General features: G+C 39.6%; 1 long non-coding RNA gene and 1 pseudogene across 2 annotated transcripts in view; both read right to left on the bottom strand.

Moving 5' to 3' along the window:
• The window catches only part of LOC115941425 (uncharacterized), a 29325-nt gene that overhangs the window by 7233 nt on the left and 1482 nt on the right, over window positions 1-20610 (bottom strand). The window contains exons 2-3 of one of the 2 annotated variants that reach the window (XR_014149117.1): window positions 19035-19108; window positions 18481-18671 (exon numbers count right to left, since the gene is read on the bottom strand). This is a non-coding gene — a long non-coding RNA (uncharacterized LOC115941425). Of the gene's footprint in view, window positions 1-15991; window positions 18672-19034; window positions 19109-20610 lie in introns of those variants that run through there. The other variant, XR_004076180.2, reaches the window with a different exon arrangement.
• LOC102742329 (homeobox protein NANOG pseudogene) lies at window positions 10758-14440 on the bottom strand (annotated as a pseudogene).

The following is a 20610-nucleotide window of genomic DNA, read 5'->3' on the forward strand; positions in this document are numbered from 1 at the left end:
TGTAGCTGCCTAAATAGAAGGACCATGTGACCTGGACAAAGGTCTATAGTAATGGACCACACATGGCCTTGCCCCTTCAACATTTTTATCAACAAATTAGGGAAAGGCATATAATCTATGTCTACAAAATTAACGTATAGCATGAAGATAGGAGATATAACTAAAATGGTGAGTTAAAAACCAGACTGAAAAAAAATCTTTAAAGGCTGAACTAGCAGTACAACACAGCTGCTGTAAAAAGAAAAAAAGTTCTCACATTAAAAGGACATACAAAAATCTAGGAACTGATTAGAGCATATCTGGAAGATGATATTTAATTGCTTCATCTCTTTGAGCCCACTTTCTTATTTGTAAAATGGGGATAATTATGATACCTATTTAACAGGGTTGTTCGTGATTAAAAAAAATAATATATTAAGGAGCTTAAAAGAGTGTTCAAAAGGAAGCATTCAATAAATATTAGCCATAATAATATAGCCTTAATTGAAAAATTATAATGTTCTAAAATATATGAACAGGTTAGTATAAATTTATTTATATTTATTTTATTTTGTTTTTATTAAAAAACAAAATTTTTAAAAAGTATATTTTAAATTTCCAAAGGTGATCTAAAGTTCTAATATTCTACGTATTGTTGAACAAATTGAGTCTCACTCTGTTTATACTTTTCGAGATCATAAAAACCCTTTTTATATCTCCTTCATCAGGCTTCATCTTTCCATGTCACAGTTTTATTTGTATAGGTGGGTCATAAATTCTTCTGTTAATACTCGTAAGAACTGGATAGAAGTAAGAATAGGAATTAAGTTTACCAAATTTTACTTCTGTGTTTCAGATAAAATCTTTTTTACTTTATTTATTTCTTTTTAATTTTTTAATATTTTAAAATTTAAATTGCATATAGTGTATTATTAGTTTCAGAGGTAGAGTTCAGTGATTCATCAGTTGTATATAACACCCAGTGCTCATTATGTCACATGCCCTCCTTATGGTCCATCACCCAGTTACCCCATCCCCCACCACCCTCCCCTCCAGCAACCCTCAGTTTGTTTCCGATGATTAAGAGTCTCTTATGGTTAGATAAAATCTTTCTTATAAAACTATAAATCATTAAGGAACTCGTCTTTTGTTGGAAGAAAACAGACTGTTCTGGTTTTACTTTATTGTTCAGCTCCAATTTAAGCCTAAATTTAATAATGAAAATGGAATTTTCCTGGAGCATATGGAACTTTCTATCTTTTCTAAATAGGGAATTACAGGAACATTTAATGACAAACATTTTCCTCACAATACCAGTCAGCAAATCTGTGGAAACACTGATTTGTTACCTATTAGAAGCAGAGAACAGTAATAATAGGATATGGGGGAAATTTCAGAGGCAAAGGTATATAGGTGACCCTTGAACAACATAGGTTTGAACTATGTGGGTCCACTTATATGTGGATTTTTTTCAATAAACATACTGGAAAATTTTTTTGAGATTTGTGACAATTTGAAAAAACTTGCAGGTGAACTGTGTAGCCTAAAAATATTGAAAAAATTAAAAAGTTAGGTATGTCATGAATGCATAAAATATATGCAGGTATTAGTCTATTTTATCATTTATTACCATAAAATATATACAAATCAATTATAAAAAGTTAAAATTTATCAAAACTTACCCACATACTTATAGACTGTACATGATGCCATCCACAGTAAACAAATGTAAGCAAACATAAAGCTGCAGCATTAAATCATAACAGCATACAATTAAGTGAAGTACATACTGTACTGCTGTAATAGTTTTGTAGCCACCTCCTGTTGATATTGCAGTGAGCTCAAGTGTTGCAAGTATCCACTTAAAATACCTGATGATGCTAATCAACTCTGCATGCGCAGTTCATCTCTCTAGTAAATAAAAAGTGATCCCTCACAGTTCTTGTGTATTTTTCATTGTGTTTGGTGCAATACCATAAACCTTGAGTAACACTAAAGGACCCATACAAAGTGCCACTAGTGATGCTGGAAGTGCTCCCAAGAAGCAGTCATGATATTACAAGAAAAAGTTGAATTGTTTGATACGTGCCATAGACTGAGGTCTGCAGCTGCAGTTGCCACCATTTCAAGATAAATGAATTCAGTGTAAAGACCATTGTAAAAAAAGAAAAGGAAATTTGTAAACCCATTGCTGCAGCTATGCCAGGAGGTGCGAAAGTCTTGTACTTGTTGTAAAATATCTTGTTTTTTTAAGATTTTATTTATTTATTTGAGAGAGAAAGAGGGCATGAGCTGAAGGGAGAGGGAGAATCTGAAGCTGACTCCACGTAGAGGACAGAGCCCGACTCGGGGGTTTGATCCCACAGCCGAGAGATCATGACCTGAGCCAAAACCAAGAGTTGGCCGCTTAACCAACTAAGCCACACAGGTGCCCCACAAAATACCTTTTCATTTTTTATTGAAAATGCAGCTTTTATGTGGGTACAGGATTGCTATAAGAAAGCCATACCTATAGACTCTGATTTGAGAAAAAGCGAAGTCATTACATGACAACTTAAAGCAAGAGGAAGCTGAAGGATCTAAAGCTGGAAGAGTCAATGTCAGCAAAGGATGGTTTGATAATTTTAGAAAGAGGTATGGCTTAAAAAGTGTCAAGATAACAGAAGAAGGAGCTTCTGCTGACCAAGAGGCAGCAGAAAAGTTCCCAGATGCCATTAAGAAAATCATTGAGGAAAAAGGATATCTGCCTGATCAGGTTTCAGGTTTTTTTTTTTTTTTAAAGATTTATTTATTTATTTGAGAGAGTGAGAATGAGAGAGAGAGAGTACATGAGAGGGGGTAGGGTTAGAGGGAGAAGCAGGCTCCTTGCTGAGCAGGGAGCCCGATGCGGGACTCGATCCAGGGACTCCAGGATCATGACCTGAGCCGAAGGCAGTCGCTTAACCAACTGAGCCACCCAGGCGCCCCCAGGTTTCAGGTTTTTAATGAAGATGAAAGTGTCCTATTCTGGGGAAAAAAAAATACCACAAAGGATATTTATTAGTAAGGAAAAGAACTGAGCACCAGTATGTAAGGCAGGAAGGGATAGGTTAATTCTACTGTTTTGTGCAAATGCAGTTGGGCTTATGATGAGAACTGTCCTTATCTATAAAGCTGCTAGTCCCCAATCCTTGAAGGAAAAAGATAAACAACAGCTGTCAGTCTTCTGGTTATACAAGAAGAAGGCCTGGGCAATGAGAACCCTTTCCATCAATGCTTTGTCCCTAAAGTCAGGAAGTACCTTGCTAGTAAGGGACTGCCTTTTAAGGTTCTTTTGAAATTGAACAATAATAACCCTGGCCACCCAGAACCCCATGAGTTCAACACCGGAGGCATTGAAGTATTCCACTTGCCCCTAAACACAACATCTCTAATTCAGCCTCCAGATCAGGGAGTCGTAAGGACTTTTAAGGCTCATTACACACAATACTCTATGGAAAGGCTGTCAACACTATGAAAGAGAAGAGAACATCATGAAAGTCTGGAAGAATTACACCATTGAAGATGCTATTGTTGTCACAGAAAAAGCCATGAAAGTCATTAAGGCCCCAGACAATGAATTCCTGCTGGAGAAAACTGTTGTGCATGACTTGACAGGATTTAGGACAGAGCCAATCAAGGAAATCATGAAAGAGGTTGTGGAAACGGCCAAAAAAAAAAAAAAGATGGAGGGTGAAGGGTTTCAAGAAATGAATCTGGGAGACATTCAAGAGCTAATAGACACCATCCCAGAGGAATTAACAGAAGACAACTTGATGGAGACGAGTACTTCTGTACCAGTACCAGACAATGAGGAAGAAGACGTAGAAGAAGCAGTGCCAAAAACCAAATTGACATTAGACAATATGGCAGAAGAGTTCTACTTATTCATGACAGCTTTTAACTTCTTTTATGATAGACCTTTCTACAATAGGGCACTGAAACTAAAGCAAACAGTAAAAGAAGAATTGGTACCGTATAGAAACATTTTTTAGAGATATGAAAAAGCAAAAACATCAGACAGAAATTACGATGTATTTCTTTAAAGTTACACCAAGTGTGGCTGCCTCTCCTGCCACCCCTTCCATCTCCTCCACCACTTCCACCTCTGCCACCCCTGACACAGCAAGACCAATTCCTCCTTGTCCTCCTCCTCCTCAGCCTATTCAACATAAAGACAATGGGGCTGAAGACCTCTATGATGATCCACTTCCACTTAATAAACAGTAAATAATCATCATGCTGTACAGTTAATAAAGTTATCTGGTACATATGTATATATCTTTGTGTGCACATATAATAACTGTAGGTCAGAACTGTAGGAGATGTTTTTGTGTCACCATCATTATTGCCTAACTACGCATCGTGTAGGTCATCACGCGCAAGATTTGTATGGAAGTGGATAGCCTATCCTTACATAGGCATGAAGTAAGTGATATTTAATATAAAATTAATAATGTGTTTGTTTTCTTACTGTATTATAACTTTGCTTTCAAAAAATTATATTACCGAACAGTATATGCTTCTCTTGCTCATAATTGTGTGTCAGCCTACCATCACAGGTAAGCTTTTTTTTTAGTGTAACAATGTTTCTAATACCTTATTATGAATATGACTATAATTCTGAATGCCATACAAAAATTTATAACCATTTATGGGGCGCCTACTTGGCTCAGTAGATTAAGCATCCAACTCTGGTCATGATAGGTCATGAATGATCTCAGGGTCATGAGACTGAGCCCCGCCTCAGTTCTGCGTTGGGCCTGGAGCCTGCTTAAGATTCTCTCTCCCTCTCCCCCTTTTCCTCTCCCATCCATGCCCATGTGCATGTGTGCGCTGTCTCTAAAAAAAAGAAAAATTTTATAACAATTTATTCGTTAGAGTATAGGCTAGGTTGCCATGAAGCAATCATACTGCTCCTTCTTCATTATCAATGCATGAATTGTTATACCTGTAAATAAATATGAATTTCTTTTTCACATTACCTTTTCTTTTTGATGTCTAGTGTTATTTTTTTTAATATTTTATTTATTTATTTATTTGACAGAGAGAGACACAGCGAGAGAGGGAACACAAGCAGGGGGAGTGGGAGAGGGAGAAGCAGGCTTCCCGCTGAGCAGGAAGCCGGAGGTGGGGCTCGATCCCAGGACCCCGGGATCACGACCCGAGCCGAAGGCAGATGCTCAACGACTGAGCCACCCAGGCACCCTGATGTCTAGTGTTATTAATATGCATAACATCTACAGTGTTTTATATCATATAAGACAATATTGATGTAGGTACTCACAGATGACTCGTCTTGTAAACAGACAACATAAACTACAGTATCAAAAAATACAGCATAGGGGTGCCTGGGTGGCTCAATTTGTTAAACGTCTGACTCTTGATTTTGGCTCAGGTCATGATCTCAGGGTTGTGAGATCGAGTCCTGCATTGGGCTCCATGCTGGGCTTAGAGTCTGCTTAAGGTTCTCTCTCTTCCTCTGCCCCATCCCTCTCTCTCCCTCTCTAAAAAAAAAAATAATACAGTATAGTACTATAAATGTATTTTTTCTTCCTTATGATTTTCTTAGTAACATTTTCTTTTCTCTGCTTACTTTATTGTAAGACTACAGTACGTAACACATATACAAAATATGTGTTAATCAACTGTTTATATTATTGTTAAGGCTTCCGTCAACAATAGGCTATTAGTAGTTAAGCTTTTGGGGAGTCAAAAGTTATATACACATTTCTGACTGCATAGGGAGTCAGCACCCTTAACCCCCTGCATTGTTAAAGGGTCAACTGTGGTGGTACTTTTGAAGTTCGTAGAGTTTAATAGAAGAGAATGAATAATCCCTAATCAGTACACTAGAGCATGTTTAGTATTAGAGGAACTTAGCATGAAGCAGTTCTTTTTGAACATCATTCATTGCAGTTTAGCTTCCAGAGTAAGGAGAAGAAACAGGGGGCGGGGGCAGAAACAATAATATAGCCAATAAGTCATAAAAAGGGGACTTGAACATAGATCTCCTAATTCTATATATAACACAGTATCATGATATTAATCTTGAAGATAACATCGTTTTGAGATTCCAGAAGATCTATGATATTCATTGAATTCATAATTTTAAAAAATCAGCCAGTAATGCTGATAAGAACTCAGAAGATAGCAATGCTTTAGCATTCCACTTTATTTCTCTCATTTTGGGGGAGGGTAGCATCTGTGACACCCCAAATTAAATGCAATACCTCAAAGAAAGTGGCCTAAGTGGTTAGGGTTTTATTCTTCTCAAATATCAGGGGTTGTTATTTTCTAGTATTCCTCCAGGACTTCTCTATAAAGAAAATTCATAATGTCATTTTATATAACAGGTCTGGATAGACACTAAAGCTTTTCTTCTTTTCTTTCTTTCTTCCCTCCTTTCTCTTTCTCTCTTTTTGATATTTTAAATGTTTATCAAGGTAATACATGTAAATACTTTAAAAGTTATGTGGTTTAAAAAAAATCATGTGCAACTACAAGACTCATAACAAAACAAAGCAGGAGTGTATTTTAACGCACACACACGTCTTGGAGAAAAAAAAAAAAGCAGTAGCTTCCTCAAAGCCTGAGACACCCTACCAGACTCTTTTACTTGCTTCTTTTCATATTTACCAACATTTTCCTAAATAAAATATTTATACTGCTGTTTCTTGATTTGTAAATTTTAAAAAGTACCTATTATAAAAAATAAAGATCCAACACCTTATCCCTTCCTTCCCTCCAGCCTCCCAGTAGTGTTATATCTCAATATTTTTTTTTAAGATTTTATTTATTTATTTGAGAGAGAGAGAATGAGAGAGAGCACATGAGAGGGGGGAGGGTCAGAGGGAGAAGCAGACTCCCTGCCGAGCAGGGAGCCCGATGCGGGACTCATCCAGGGACTCCAGGATCATGACCTGAGCCGAAGGCAGTCGCTTAACCAACTGAGCCACCCAGGCGCCCATATCTCAATATTTTAAATTAAATCAATGTTCCATGTTAAACTCATTATGATTCTATAAGTGTGTTTTACTTCTGGATCAGTTAGTTCTATTATGATTACATTTACTTTCTTATACAACTTTTTTTTAAAGATTTATTTATTTATTTGAGCGGGGAAGAGGCAGAGGGAGAGGGAGAGAATCTCCAACAGATTCCCCACTGAGCATGGAGCCTGCTGCAGGCACGCAAGCTTGATCCCACGACCCTGAGATCATGACCTCAGCCGAAATCAAGAGTCGGACGCTCAACCGCTCAACCGACTGAGCCACCCAGGTGCCTCTCTTACACGACTTTTTGTTTTTCTCGGAATTAATAATTGTCTCAGTTTTTTGTTTGCCAAATTTTCTGTATTATTATCACTAATTCTTTCAGGAATGTAAAAATGCTGAAACTATTTTCAACACAGTCAAACGTGTCAGATAACTCTATCAGTTTCGCTGGAAACACTCCACTGCAGCACTCCTTCCTTCAGTCCAGGCTGTTCCTCCCTCCCTCTGCTGTATAGCTGTCATCTTGGGATTTCCTTTTGCCTCTTGCCTAGGTTAATCCCATTTCTTAAAACTTCTAGCTTTGTCTTTCTTATTTCAGTAGAGTATATCCTTCAGTAGTGTCCCAGGAAAGGCTGGGAGGGGATGGGTAGTAAATTTTTGATCCTCGCATGCCTGAAAACATCTTTAATTGTCTCTCACACTTGGTCATAAGATTTAGCATAGAATTCTAGATTGAAAATAATTTTCTCTCAGAATTTTGGGAAAGCACCGTTTCACTGTCTTCTAGCAACCAGTGTTAATGTTGAAATATATGAGACTCTTATTACCTATTCTAAGTAATCCATTCCCCTTTCCCTGCTCCCTCCTCACCTATCACCAAGATTTGATCTTTTTATCTCTTGTGTTTAGAAATTTCATGATGATGTGCCATAGTAGCTTTGGTTTTGGTTTTTTCCCTACATTATGTTGGGCACTCAGCAGGTTCTGTCAATCTGGAAACTCATGTCCTGAAGTTATTAGAGATTTTCTTGTAATTTCTTTGATAATTTCCTTCCCTCCATTTCTTCTCTGTTTCTAGAACTCCTTTTAGTCTCATGTTGGACTTTATGAATTCATCTTTTAATGATCTTTTCTCTCTCATTTTCCATTCCTTTTTGTTCTCTTTTCCAGGAGATTCCTCAATTTTACATATTAATACTACTTTATTTATTTTTGCTATTATATTTTTAATTTCCCAGAGCTATTATCCTCTGATTGTTCCTTTTTTGGAGCCTCTTGTCTTTGCTTTATGGATACACAATTATCTCTCAGAGGATTCTTATTGTTTTTTTTAAAACATATTTTCTGCTCTCTCTATTGTCTCTGCTATCCTCTGAGTTTCTCCTTTTCTCTTCCATTTCTATTTGGTGCTGTCTTTCTTGGTGAAGGTTTATCTCAACTATCTGGTGATCCTTTGCTGTCCCTTCATATCTAAGAGTGAGTTACTACAAAGGTATTTGGAAGCTCTGTGTTAACAGGAAGAGTTTTTCCGTTGGTGGGCTTTATTGTAGGATGATAAGGTGGGGACCTATTTGTTTTGTTGGCGGACACTCAAGTATCAGTATCTATAGATCTCCCTTCTGGGATTATTCAATTTTAAGTTTCTCCCAAAATTAAATCTCTGTTCTCCTGCCTAGAGAATATAAACCTTGCTGTCAGCATTCCCAGAGTGAAATCAATAGAGAGGGCTTGGCAAGTTTCATCATTCAGCAGGTAGACATTCATCTGATCTGTTTTCAGTGTGGTATCCTCTTATTCCAGCCTCCCCAGCTATAATCTTTAGCTGTGTCTGGTATCTCAGTCTGGAGCTTTTCTAGTTCAATTTTTTCCCCCCGACAGAATAAACCCCAGGGCTCTGCCAAAGAAATGGAAGGATGGTTGCTTAACTGAGCAGGAGGAGGAAAGGACCTGGTAATTTAACTTCCTATATAAACCTTCAACCAATCCCCCGCTTTTCAGCCCCTCAGATATGTCTGCTGCTGTTGTATTTGCTCCTTCCAATTCTAGTGTTCTGCAATATGAGACTGCTTGCCTTTCATTAGTATATGCCTCTCAAGCATTTGAAATCCAGTTTTCTTAGCTCAGCTTTCCATCTTCCAAAGATTTGTTAATATACCTCATCTGCTCTTGTCTTTCTTATTCTCTTTGTCCTTGTGGGCAGATAACTTTTAAAATATTAACTCACAGGGCGCCTGGGTGGCTCAGTCATTAAGCATCTGCCTTCAGCTCAGGTCGTGATCCCAGGGTCCTGGGATCGAGCCCCACATAGGGCTCCCTGCTCGGCAGGAGGCCTGCTTCTCCCTCTCCCACTCCCCCTGCCTGTGTTCCGTCTCTCTCTGTCAAATAAATAAAATCTTTAAAAAAACGATTAAAAAAATAAAATATTAACTGACTGTCATTTTAGTGATTTTGGGAAGAGGAGAGGGATGAACACATGTGTTTAATCTGTCCATGTATAACAAGAATTGCCAGGATGTCAAGATGCTCACTCTTGGGCGCCTGGGTGGCTCAGTCGGTTAAGCGACTGCCTTCGGCTCAGGTCGTGATCCTGGAGTCCCGGGATCGAGTCCCGCATCGGGCTCCCTGCTCGGCAGGGAGTCTGCTTCTCCCTCTGACCCTCCTCCCTCTCATGCTCTCTGTCTCTCATTCTCTCTCTCGCAAATAAATAAAATCTTAAAAAAAAAAAAAGATGCTCACTCTTTTGCTTCTATAAAAAATGTCAGAACCAGAAAAATCAGAGATAAAATCTGTGCTCATGAGGCTGATGTGCAAAAGCAGGCATCTGAGAATTGTAGTACCTATTTTAAAGTGCTGTTATAGTCATTTATTGGTTGGTTTATGTTAGGTAAGTTAAATTTTCTGACTGCTTCATCATCTGTAAAGTGGTGACAATTATCCCTACACAACCTATCTTATAATGACTTAGTAAGAAAATTGACATAAATTTACAAATACAGAACATATATCATTTATTATTAACTATATCACTAATAGGCATAATCAAATATATTTTGAGAGGCAGTGTAACAGAGTAGAAAGAGTATGGTCTTCAGTCATACAGATCTGGAATTGAATTCCATCTTTGTCATTCATTGTGTGATTTGGGGTAAATGACTTAACCTCTTTGAGATTCATTTTCTGTGTTTATAAAAGGAGTATAATATTATTAACCTAATAAGGCTTTTGTGAAGATTAAATGAGATCTTGCATGTAACACAACTACTATAGAGCCTGACGCTTCATAGGTACTCAGCAGATTTACCCTCATACCTCCCTAATTTGGGACCAGCTTTCATATGCTAACATGAAAATCCTGAGCTTCTATTTCCACAATTAATGCTAAACCACATTAGTAACTAGCATCTTAGGTCTTCAATAGTCCTCATAAAGGATGTTTATTTGCTGTGTTCCTGGAACTAAATTATAAGGTGAGCAGCCCAAATTGTAAGAGTTCAGCATACATATCCTTTTAAGTGGTAAGAGGTTATTGCTGAGGCATCTTTAGGAATATTTTATTATGAAATAGGATGTGAAACTTGTGATGAATATTAAAAGAGATCAGGGACACTGGAATACTGGAAAAACTACTACTGAAAAAATCATCTTAAGAGTTGTTGGTTTTGTTTTTGGTTTTGTTTCTATTGGGTCCTCACACAAACCCAGAAGCCAAGCAGACTTTATTATACTGTTTAAAGATGAAGAAATCAAGGCACAAGTAAAAAAACGACTTGCACGTGATTCACTGGTCATTGGGGAACAACCAAGATTAATCTTGGTCTCTTGACTCCCTGATCAGTGCTTGTATTTTTTTTAATAACATAAAATTCACAGTGTTAACCATTTTTAAGTGTACAGTTCAGTTAAGTACATTCACGTTGTTGTGCAACCAGTCTCCAGAACTCTCTTTATCTTGCAAAACTGAAACTCTGCCCCCATTAAACAACAACTCCCCATTCTTCTTCCCCCAGCCCCAGGCAACCACCATTCTACTTTCTGTTTCTATGAGAGTGACTACTCTAGGTACCTCATATAAATGGAAGCATGTAGTATTTGTCTTTTTGTGACTGGTTTATTTCATTTAGCATAATGCCCTCAAAGTTCATCCATGTTGCAGTATGTGTCAGAATTGCCTTCCTTTTTAAGACTGAATAATATTCCATTGGATGTATATACCACATTTTGTTTTTCCTTCCATCTACCAACAGACACTTGGGTTGCTTCCACTCTTGGCTATTGTGAATAATGCTGCTGTAAACATGGGTGTTTAAAATCTCTTTGAGACTTCCCTTTCAACTCTTTTGGGTACATACACAGAAGCGGAATTGTTAGATCATATGGTAATTCTAATTTTTTGAGGAACCACCATACTGTTTTGAGGAACAGCTATATATAGCAGCTATACCATTTTACATTCCCACCAACAGTGCACAGAGGTTCTAATTTCTCCACATCCTTGCTAATACTTGTTCTTTTCTGTTTTTCGTTTTGCTTTGTTTTTATAATAGCTATTCTAATAGCTAGCTAACAGGTGTGAGGTGGTCTCATTCTATGGTTATCTTCAGGGTTTTGCAGTCTTCTTAGAGGACAAGACACTATGTGACCCTGGGGAACATCACCAACAATTTACACAATAAAATCCTGCTAGATTTAAGGACACTACTATAGGATGCAATAGTACACATAGTCCCTGCTCTCAAGGATTCTACAATCTAGCTGGAAAGAAAGGATATATGCACTTAAAAATAAATAAAAATGCAAGATAGAATAGTCTAAATGATATGTGCTACTGGGGCACCCGGCTGGCTCAGTCAGTGGAGCATGCAACTCTTGATCTCAGGGTTGTGAGTTTGAGCCCCACAGTGGGTGTAGAGATTGCTTAAAAAATAAAAGTAAAATCTTTAAATAATATGTGCTACATGAAGACAGAGAAGGATAAAATTATAGCAGTGGATGATTAGAAAAGGCATTAAAGACAAGTGGCACCTCAAACATTTTTTTTTTTAAAGTGGGCATTTTATTTATTTGTACTTAAACCTATAAACCAATCAGCCAAACTGGTACTATTATCATGATACATTAAAATACAAAACTTCTTTCTACAAATGCTAGAATAATGAACAAATTAACAGTTCTAGTAAAACATCACAAGGGACCGAGGAAATCAATGAAGCACATTATAGCTTAACCCTTCATCGTTAATAATTGAAGTTATTAACAAGAAAAGCCTCACAATCTCAGAAAATACAAATTATCCTTCATCACATGTCTTTGTATCTTCACTTCCTATTCTTGAGGTTAGATTCTAGAGCCTAAAGATATCCACATTAGTATTGTATCTAGTTATCTATAGCAAGAAACACCTTTTATCATTTTGTCCATAGAGCCAACGCTACTGAAACCTCTTTGACTCCAATTGTATCCCCTCAATGGACACAGTAAGAATAGTGGGAAACAGAATATCGAGGCAGAGATATATAGGACCTAAAAGACAAAGCCTAGGAGAATAACAGCCACCACCCAAATTGAGACCGAATAATATACTCATCGTCACACATCTTCAGGCTGTATGTTCACAGAGTAATTTGTGAACAAATCCATTATTTGCTGCGTACTAAAATACTTAGCAGATTGTTGTATTACACTATGGCTTTCCCCAGAAGTTTCTAAGATGGACTCCAAATCACTGATGGAATTTTGCTGGAACTGGATCTGGGGCTGCAGAGATTCCTCTCCACAGTTCTGGAGCTGATTGTTCCAGGCTTGGGGGCACCAGGTCTGACTGGCCCAGGAACGGTTGCTCCAAGACTGGCCATTCCAGGAGTGGTTGCTCCAAGACTGGCTGTTCCAGGTCTGGTTGCTCCAATTCGGGTTATTCCAGGTCTGGTTGCTCCATATTGGAAGGTTTCCAGAAGTGTTCCTCAGGTATCCCTGGTGGTAGGAATAGAAGCCTGGGTATTCTGCGGTTGCTGTGCTGTTCTGAGTCACACTCTTGCTTTCCTTTGGCCAGTGGTTTTTCTGCCACCTCTTACATTTCATTCTCTGGTTCTGGAACCAGGTCTTCACCTGCTTATAGCTAAGGTTCAGAACGTTGGAAAGTTCTTGCATCTGCTGGAGACTGAGGTATTTCTGTCTCTGAAATTGATCACTGAGGACATAGAGTTGGGTCTGAGAGAACACGGTCCGGATCTTCTGTTTCTTGCCCTGGGCCGTATCTTCCTTCCTCACTGTTCTCTCCTCTCCAGAAGTGGGTGGTGGTTTTACCCTGGGACTGGTGGAGGAGTCGGGGCTGTCCTGAACAAGCAGATCCATGGACGAAGGAAGAGGAGAGACGGTCTCTGCGTGGGGTGTCTCAGCAGATGACATTTGCAGGGATGCATAATTTTCTTCAGGCCCGTAAATCTCAGGCATTGGAGAAGAGTCCCTAGAACTGGGTGCTTCGGGGCCAGGCGGGCATAGGGGCAGAGCTGGATGTGCACTCATGTTGGTGAGTTGAGGGTAGACGGAAAAAAAGAAAGAGCGAGATTGTAAGAAAGGGCCAGGCTTATGGATCTAGGTGGAAGAGCTGAGAAGAGTAGAAAGATCTCCAGATGTTAAGAGTCTGAGAAAGACCGGATGAAGTGCATCACCACTGCAACAGTAAGAGCCAACCAGCCCAATGGAGCCGAACGCACCTCAAACATTTTTAAAGGGAGGGTTTAAATTATCCAAGAGAGGAGGAAATTAATTTTTAAATTTCATTTAATTCATATATTCTTTCAATAAACATTTATTGTGCTCCCAATAAGTGCTAGAAACTGAACCAGGTGTTGGGCTTACAAAGTCTCCCAAGAGCAAGGGAGTAAGATACGCAATGAGTAGTGACAATCCAAGGAGCTGAGTGTATACATGGTGCACTGAATCACTCTTTTCTAAGAGACTGCTGATATGTCAAGAAGACTGATAATCTCTTTTTATGGTGACTCATAGAGAGAGGATGTAAAGCACATTTCTTTCCAGATTATGCCCATATCCAATTGTTTCAAATGGAATACAGTTGAGAAGTTTCCCATTTTCCCTTGGGAAAGAGACTATGTTTAAGAAGCTAAGGTTGTTCCAAGTTAGTTATCAGCACTCATACTTACGGGTCCTGTCTCCACACTCCATACGGGTCCTTTCATTCACAAACATGTGCTAGGCATTGGGGAAGCAAGGAAAGATGAATAAGACACAGATCCTGCCTTCCAGGATCTCAAAGACAGCTATAATATGAAAGGGCTGTAGTAGAGTAATGAGAGAAAACAAATATGAAAAAAAGGAAATCGCTTTCACCCTCCAGAGAAGTCATAAGCTTCTTTTAAAAAGTAACTTATAGGGGCGCCTGGGTGGCTCAGTCGTTAAGCGTCTGCCTTCGGCTCAGGTCATGATCCCGGGGTCATGGGATCGAGCCCCGCATCGGGCTCCCTGCTCGGCGGGAGGCCTGCTTCTCCCTCTCCCACTCCTCCTGCTTGTGTTTCCTCTCTCGCTGTCTATCTGTCAGATAAATAAATAAAATCTTTAAAAAAAAAAAAAAAGTAACTTATAAGCTGGATCTTAAAGGATGGCAGGAGCTCACCTGGGAAGAGAAGGAATGGATATTCTCGCCAGGGGAATGGCATGTTCAGGAAATATTAAGTGATTTAGTGTGGCTGGGAACTTACAATAGGGAGTAGTAAGAAGGGTAGTAGTAAGGGAGTAGTAAGAAGGGTAGAGTAGTAAGAAGGGTAGATAGGGAGTAGTAAGGGAGTAGGGAGTAGTAAGAAGGGTAGAGATAGAGAGTAGAGTGGTAGGAGAGCTGGAGAGGTAGACTGCAGATAGCTACTAATCTTTTTTTTTTTGAAGATTTTATTTATTTATTTGACAGAGAGAGACACAGCGAGAGAGGGAACAGAAGCAGGGTGGGCGCCTGGGTGGCTCAGTTGGTTAAGCGACTGCCTTCGGCTCAGGTCATGATCCTGGAGTCCCTGGATCGAGTCCCGCATCGGGCTCCCTGCTCGGCAGGGAGTCTGCTTCTCCCTCTGACCCTCCCCCCTCTCATGTGCTCTCTCTCATTCTCTCTCTCAAATAAATAAATAAAATATTTAAAAAAAAAAAAAGAAGCAGGGGGAGTGGGAGAGGGAGAGGGAGAAGCAGGCTCCCCGCCGAGCAGGGAGCCCGATGCGGGGCTTGATCCCAGGACTCCGGGATCATGACCTGAGCCAAAGGCAGATGCTTAACGACTGAGCCACCCAGGCACCCCAGATAGCTATTAATCTTAAGGTAACAGAGAATTAACTGATTTTTAGGCAGGGGAGCAATATGATTGGGTATTTTAAATTTTTATTTTATTTAAATTCAATTAATTAGCATACAATGTATTATTAGTTTCAGAGGTAGAGTTCAGTGATTCATTGGTTGTATATAACACCCAGTGCTCATTACATCACATGCCCTCCTTATGGTCCATCACCCAGTTACCCCAACCCCCTCCCCTCCAGCTACCCTGTTTGTTTCCTATGATTAAGAGTCTCTTATGGTTTCTCTCCCTCTCTGATTTCCTCTTGTTTTATTTTTCCCTCCCTTCCCCTATGATCCTGTTTTGTTTCTCAAATTCCATATATCAGTGAGATCATTCGATAATTGTCTCTCTCTGACTGACTTATTTTGCTTAGCATAATACCCTCTCATTTCATCCACGTCATTGCAAATGGCAAGATTGTTTTTGATGACTGAGTAATATTCCACTGTAGGGGTGTGTGTGTGTGTGTGTGTGTGTGTGTGTATACACACACCCCACATCTTCTTTATCCATTCATCTGGGCTCTTTCCATAGTTCAGCTATTGTGGACATTGCTGCTATATTTGTATCTTTGGGGTACATACCCAGTAATGCAATTGCTGGATCGTAGGGTAGCTCTATTTTTTTAAAGAGATATATTATATATATATATTTTTTTTTTTTTTAAGATTTTATTTATTTATTTGACAGAGAGAGAGACAGCGAGAGAGGGAACACAAGCAGGGGGAGTGGGAGAGGGACAAGCAGGCTTCCCGCCAAGCAGGGAGCCCAAAGCAGGGCTCGATCCCAGGACCCTGAGATCATGCATGACCTGAGCTGAAGGCAGTCGCTTAACCAACGAGCCACCTAGGCGCCCCTAAAGATATTTATTTATTTGACAGAGAGACACAGTGAGAGAGGGAACACAAGCAGGAGGAGTGGGAAAGGGAGAAGCAGGCTTCCTGCGGAGCAGGGAGCCCGATGTGGGGCTCAATCCCAGGACCCTGGGATCATGACCTGAGCCAAAGGCAGATGCTTAATGACTGAGCCACCCAGGTGCCCAGGGTAGCTCTATTTTCAACTTTTTGAAGAACCTCCATACAGTTTTCCAGAGTGGCTGCACCAGCTTGCATTCCCACCAACAGTGTAGGAGGGCTCCTCTTTCTCCACATCTTCGCCAACATCTGTTATTTCCTGACTTGTTGATTGTAGCCATTCTGACTGGTATGAGGTGGTATCTCACTGTGGTTTTGATTTGTATTTCCCTGATGCCAAGTTATGTTGAGCATTTTTTCATGGTCTACTGGCCATTTAGATGTCTTCTTTGGAGAAATGTCTGTTCATGTCTTCTGCCCATTTCTTGACTGGATTATTTGTTCTTTGGGTGTTGAGTTTCATAAGTTTTTTTTTTTTTTAAGATTTTATTTATTTATTTGTCAGAGAGAGAGAAAGAGAGAGGACAAGCAGGGCAGTGGCAGGCAGAAGGAGAAGCAGGAATCACAGCCTGAGCCGAAGGCAGCCGCTTAACCAACTGAGCCACCCAGGCATCCCAAGTTTGATAAGTTCTTTATAGATTTTGGATACTAGCCCTTTATCTGATAAGACATTTGCAAATATCTTCTCCCATTCCGTAGGCTGTCTTTTGGTTTTGCCAACTGTTTCCTTTGCTTGTGCAAAAGCTTTTTATCTTGATGAAGTTCCAATAGTTCATTTTTGCCTTTGTTCCCCTGGCCTTTGGAGATGTGTCTAGCCAGAAGCTGCTGTGGCTGAGGTCGAAGAAGTTGCTGCCTGTGTTATCCTCTAGGATCTTGATGGATTCCTGTCTCACATTTAGGTCTTTCATCCATTTTGAGTTGTAATATAGTTGATTTTCATTATGTTAGCTCCAGTAATTTTTTTTTTACCATATATGATTAAATAAAGGCTCCAACTTCAACTCTGTCACTATAAGCAATCATGTTAAAATTTTAACACTATTAGATTTTTATCCATTAATTCAATAAATTATCCTCAAGGAATTTATATATATTCTAGAAGTGAAGTGAGACTATGAAAATCACAAGTAAACAACTGACCAATAAATAAAACAAATTGTGTTAAGTGTTATGAAGGAAAAGGTCAAGTGGAAAATGTAGCATCCAAGAAAGACATGAGAGTCATCTGGACCAAACTAGTGTGGCAGTGGAGATAGAGAGAAGTGGTTGGATTTGAAATTTATTTTGGACATAGAATCAACAAGATTTGATAATGAATTGGATGAAGAAGGTGAGAAAAAGGGAGGAATTGAGTTGAATCCTAGGTTTCTGACTTAAGGCAACTGGGTAGATAGCAATACCCTTAATTTATGAGATGAGGAAGACATGCAGTAGGAAATACCCAGAATTCTGTTTTAAATACAGTGACTTTGAGATCTCTATGAGACAAGGAAATGTAGAGAAGTAGGTACTTGGATATGTGAGGCTGGAACCCAGTAGAGAGGTTGGGGTTGTAAATATGAATTTGGGAATCATTAATATAATGACAGTATGTAGAGAGAGTATTTTCATTAGACTATAGCCTGGTCAAATTGCTTAGAATTGGTGATTCCTAGATCTCTTCAGTGACACATTATCTCATAAGTCATTTTTACATATGGCTAAATAATTAAGAATTCATTCCTACTAATTTAGTTCCTAAAGGCTAGCTCTATTCAAACCTTCTTTGGGGGGAGCCTCACTATGCCTTCTGCCTATTATGTCAATCCAAAGATTAATTTGAGAGTTACCAGATGCTTCATTAATATCTCAGTGACTTTTCTCTTTCTTCAAAGCTAACTCTTAAAAGACCCTACATAATGAGGTACAAATAGATGAAAGGGTTGCATAGGTTTGGATTTCTATGTGGATTAGAATATCTTCTGTTCTTCATAAATTAAGTATCACTACATATATGTATGGGCTTGCTTACCAAGCAGAAAGAGTACTGGACTAAGAATCATGAGATCTGGGTTCCAGTTCAAATACTATCACTATTTAATTTTATTTAATTCATGGCCTCTATTTTAATTATTTTATTTAATTCATAGCCTCTATTAAAATAGGCCTGCTATTTTATGGGTCAAGTTAAGAGGCTATGGGTTATTTTAAAGCCTATGAAAACATAAAATTTAGTATACACTTGAAGGATTATCATTACCTTACTACTGAGTAGTGGGAGACCTGGAGTGGTGCTGAGCATCAAGAATGGCCCAGGGACGCCTGGGTGGCTCAGTTAGTTGAGCGGCTGCCTTCGGTTCAGGTCGTGATCTCAGGGTCCTGGGATCGAGTCCCGCATCGGGCTCCCTGCTCAGTGGGGAGCCTGCTTCTCCCTCTCCCTCTGCTTGTGCTCTGTCAAATAAATAAAATTTTCAAAAAAAAGAATGGCCCAAAGTGAAGATTCCAATTCTATTTCTGGATTTCTTACTATTTTTTGTGGACTCCATGACTTGGCTTTTGTATCTATAAAAACAGAAAAATCACATTGATTTCTCTCACTGTTATGAGAAGAAAATTAATAGATGACTATATATTTTGCAGAGATTCCTAGATGAAAGAGGTTAGGAAGATACAAGTGATTGTGTTGATGCTCTTATTAGCTTAGTCTAAGTAGGATCGTCTCTTGGAAAACCTGGAAAAGCTTAGCTATCATTGCTTTGTGACTTTTGCCAGCTCCCCAAGGAATCTTGGCTTTCCTGGAAAACAAACTACTACCTTGGGGGATGCTTGAAATCTCTGAAGAGTCTCTTGCAAGTAGCCAGTTCAGGGAGGTCAGACCTGGGACCATGCTGTAAAGGAAAAGAAGTCTTTTCAGAAAAGTGGCTAAGACTATTTGCTAAGCATAATACCATTTCCCAAACAGGGAGCAGAGGTACTATGTGGCCTCATTAAGACTTTTTGTGTCTTTGTTAGTATAAACTGAATAACTTAAGGGTGATTTCCTAAGAGCTCCTCTCCACTTTGATCACTGCTCTTCTTCTTCTTTTTTTTTTTTTTTTTAAAGATTTTATTTATTTACTTGAGAGAGAGAATGAGATAGAGAGAGCATGAGAGGGAGGAGGGTCAGAGGGAGAAGCAGACTCCCTGCTGAGCAGGGAGCCCGATGCGGGACTCGATCCCGGGACTCCAGGATCATGACCTGAGCCGAAGGCAGTCGCTTAACCAACTGAGCCCCCCAGGCGCCCGATCACTGCTCTTCTCCCTTTGTTTCTTCCCATTTCATTTGTCTATGCTTTGTCTCAGTCTTCATTTTTCTTTTTTAAGATTTTATTTATTTATTTGACAGAGAGAGAGACAGTGAGAGAGGGAACACAAGCAGGAGAAAGGGAGAAGCAGGTTTCCCGTGGAGCAGGGAGCCCGATGCGGGGCTTGATCCCAGGACCCTGGGATCATGACCTGAGCTGAAGGCAGACACTTAACGACTGAGCCACCCAGGCGCCCCTCAGTCTTCTTTTCTGTTTTAACAGGTTTTTCAGAACTTTAGGCCACACAGTCTCTCTCTCTTCAAGATCTCCCCATTCAATGTGGTTTGGGGATTCTCATGCTGCAAATGTTTGTTATCTCTCAAACACCCAGGAGGAGATAAATGGTATACACCAGTGGCTCTCAACCATGGGTGATTTGGTAAGTCTGGAGACATTTTTGATTGTCACAACGAGGGGCAGGGTGCCACTGACATGATACAGGCCAGGGATGCTGCTAAACATCCTAAAATGCACAGAACAGCTCCCAACAACAAAGAATTATCTGGCCCCAAAGGTCAATAATGCTGCTATTGAGAAACCCAGGTATGAAGAGGTATCAGTAGCTGAAGATTACTGAGGAGGTACTGCAGCCTCCTTAGGGCTGCAAACTCTCAAGGTGGTAAAGTGACAGCCACTGACATCAGATTGTTTGGACTCGGATCCCCAGGTTCCCTGTTTTGCTGGCTGTATGATTTTGGACTAATTACTCGATGCCATGAAAGCAGTTTCCTCATTTGGAAAAAGGGGCTAATAAAGTATTCTCATAAACTGTAAGCTTCCTGGAGGCAGGGACGTAATTTTACCTGCCATGCTTAGATTAGGGACTAGTAGCCAATGGGGAGTACTAACTATCTGTGGATTGTCTCACATAGTTCTTTTGAGGCCTAAAGCATAGCACATTTTTAGGTGATATGAAACACAGTGAAAAGGAGAAAAGCAGCCCCTGATAGTGGGAATTAGGCTGGCACCATAAACTGGGATGTGCTGCCCTGTTGAATACAAACAATTTCATGGAACACCAATTATCAAAGCCACTCTGACCAGGA

The sequence above is a fragment of the Leptonychotes weddellii genome, chromosome 10 (genome assembly GCF_054177405.1).
Source record: "Leptonychotes weddellii isolate Sample4059 chromosome 10, ASM5417740v2, whole genome shotgun sequence".
NCBI classification, from domain to species: domain Eukaryota; kingdom Metazoa; phylum Chordata; class Mammalia; order Carnivora; family Phocidae; genus Leptonychotes; species Leptonychotes weddellii.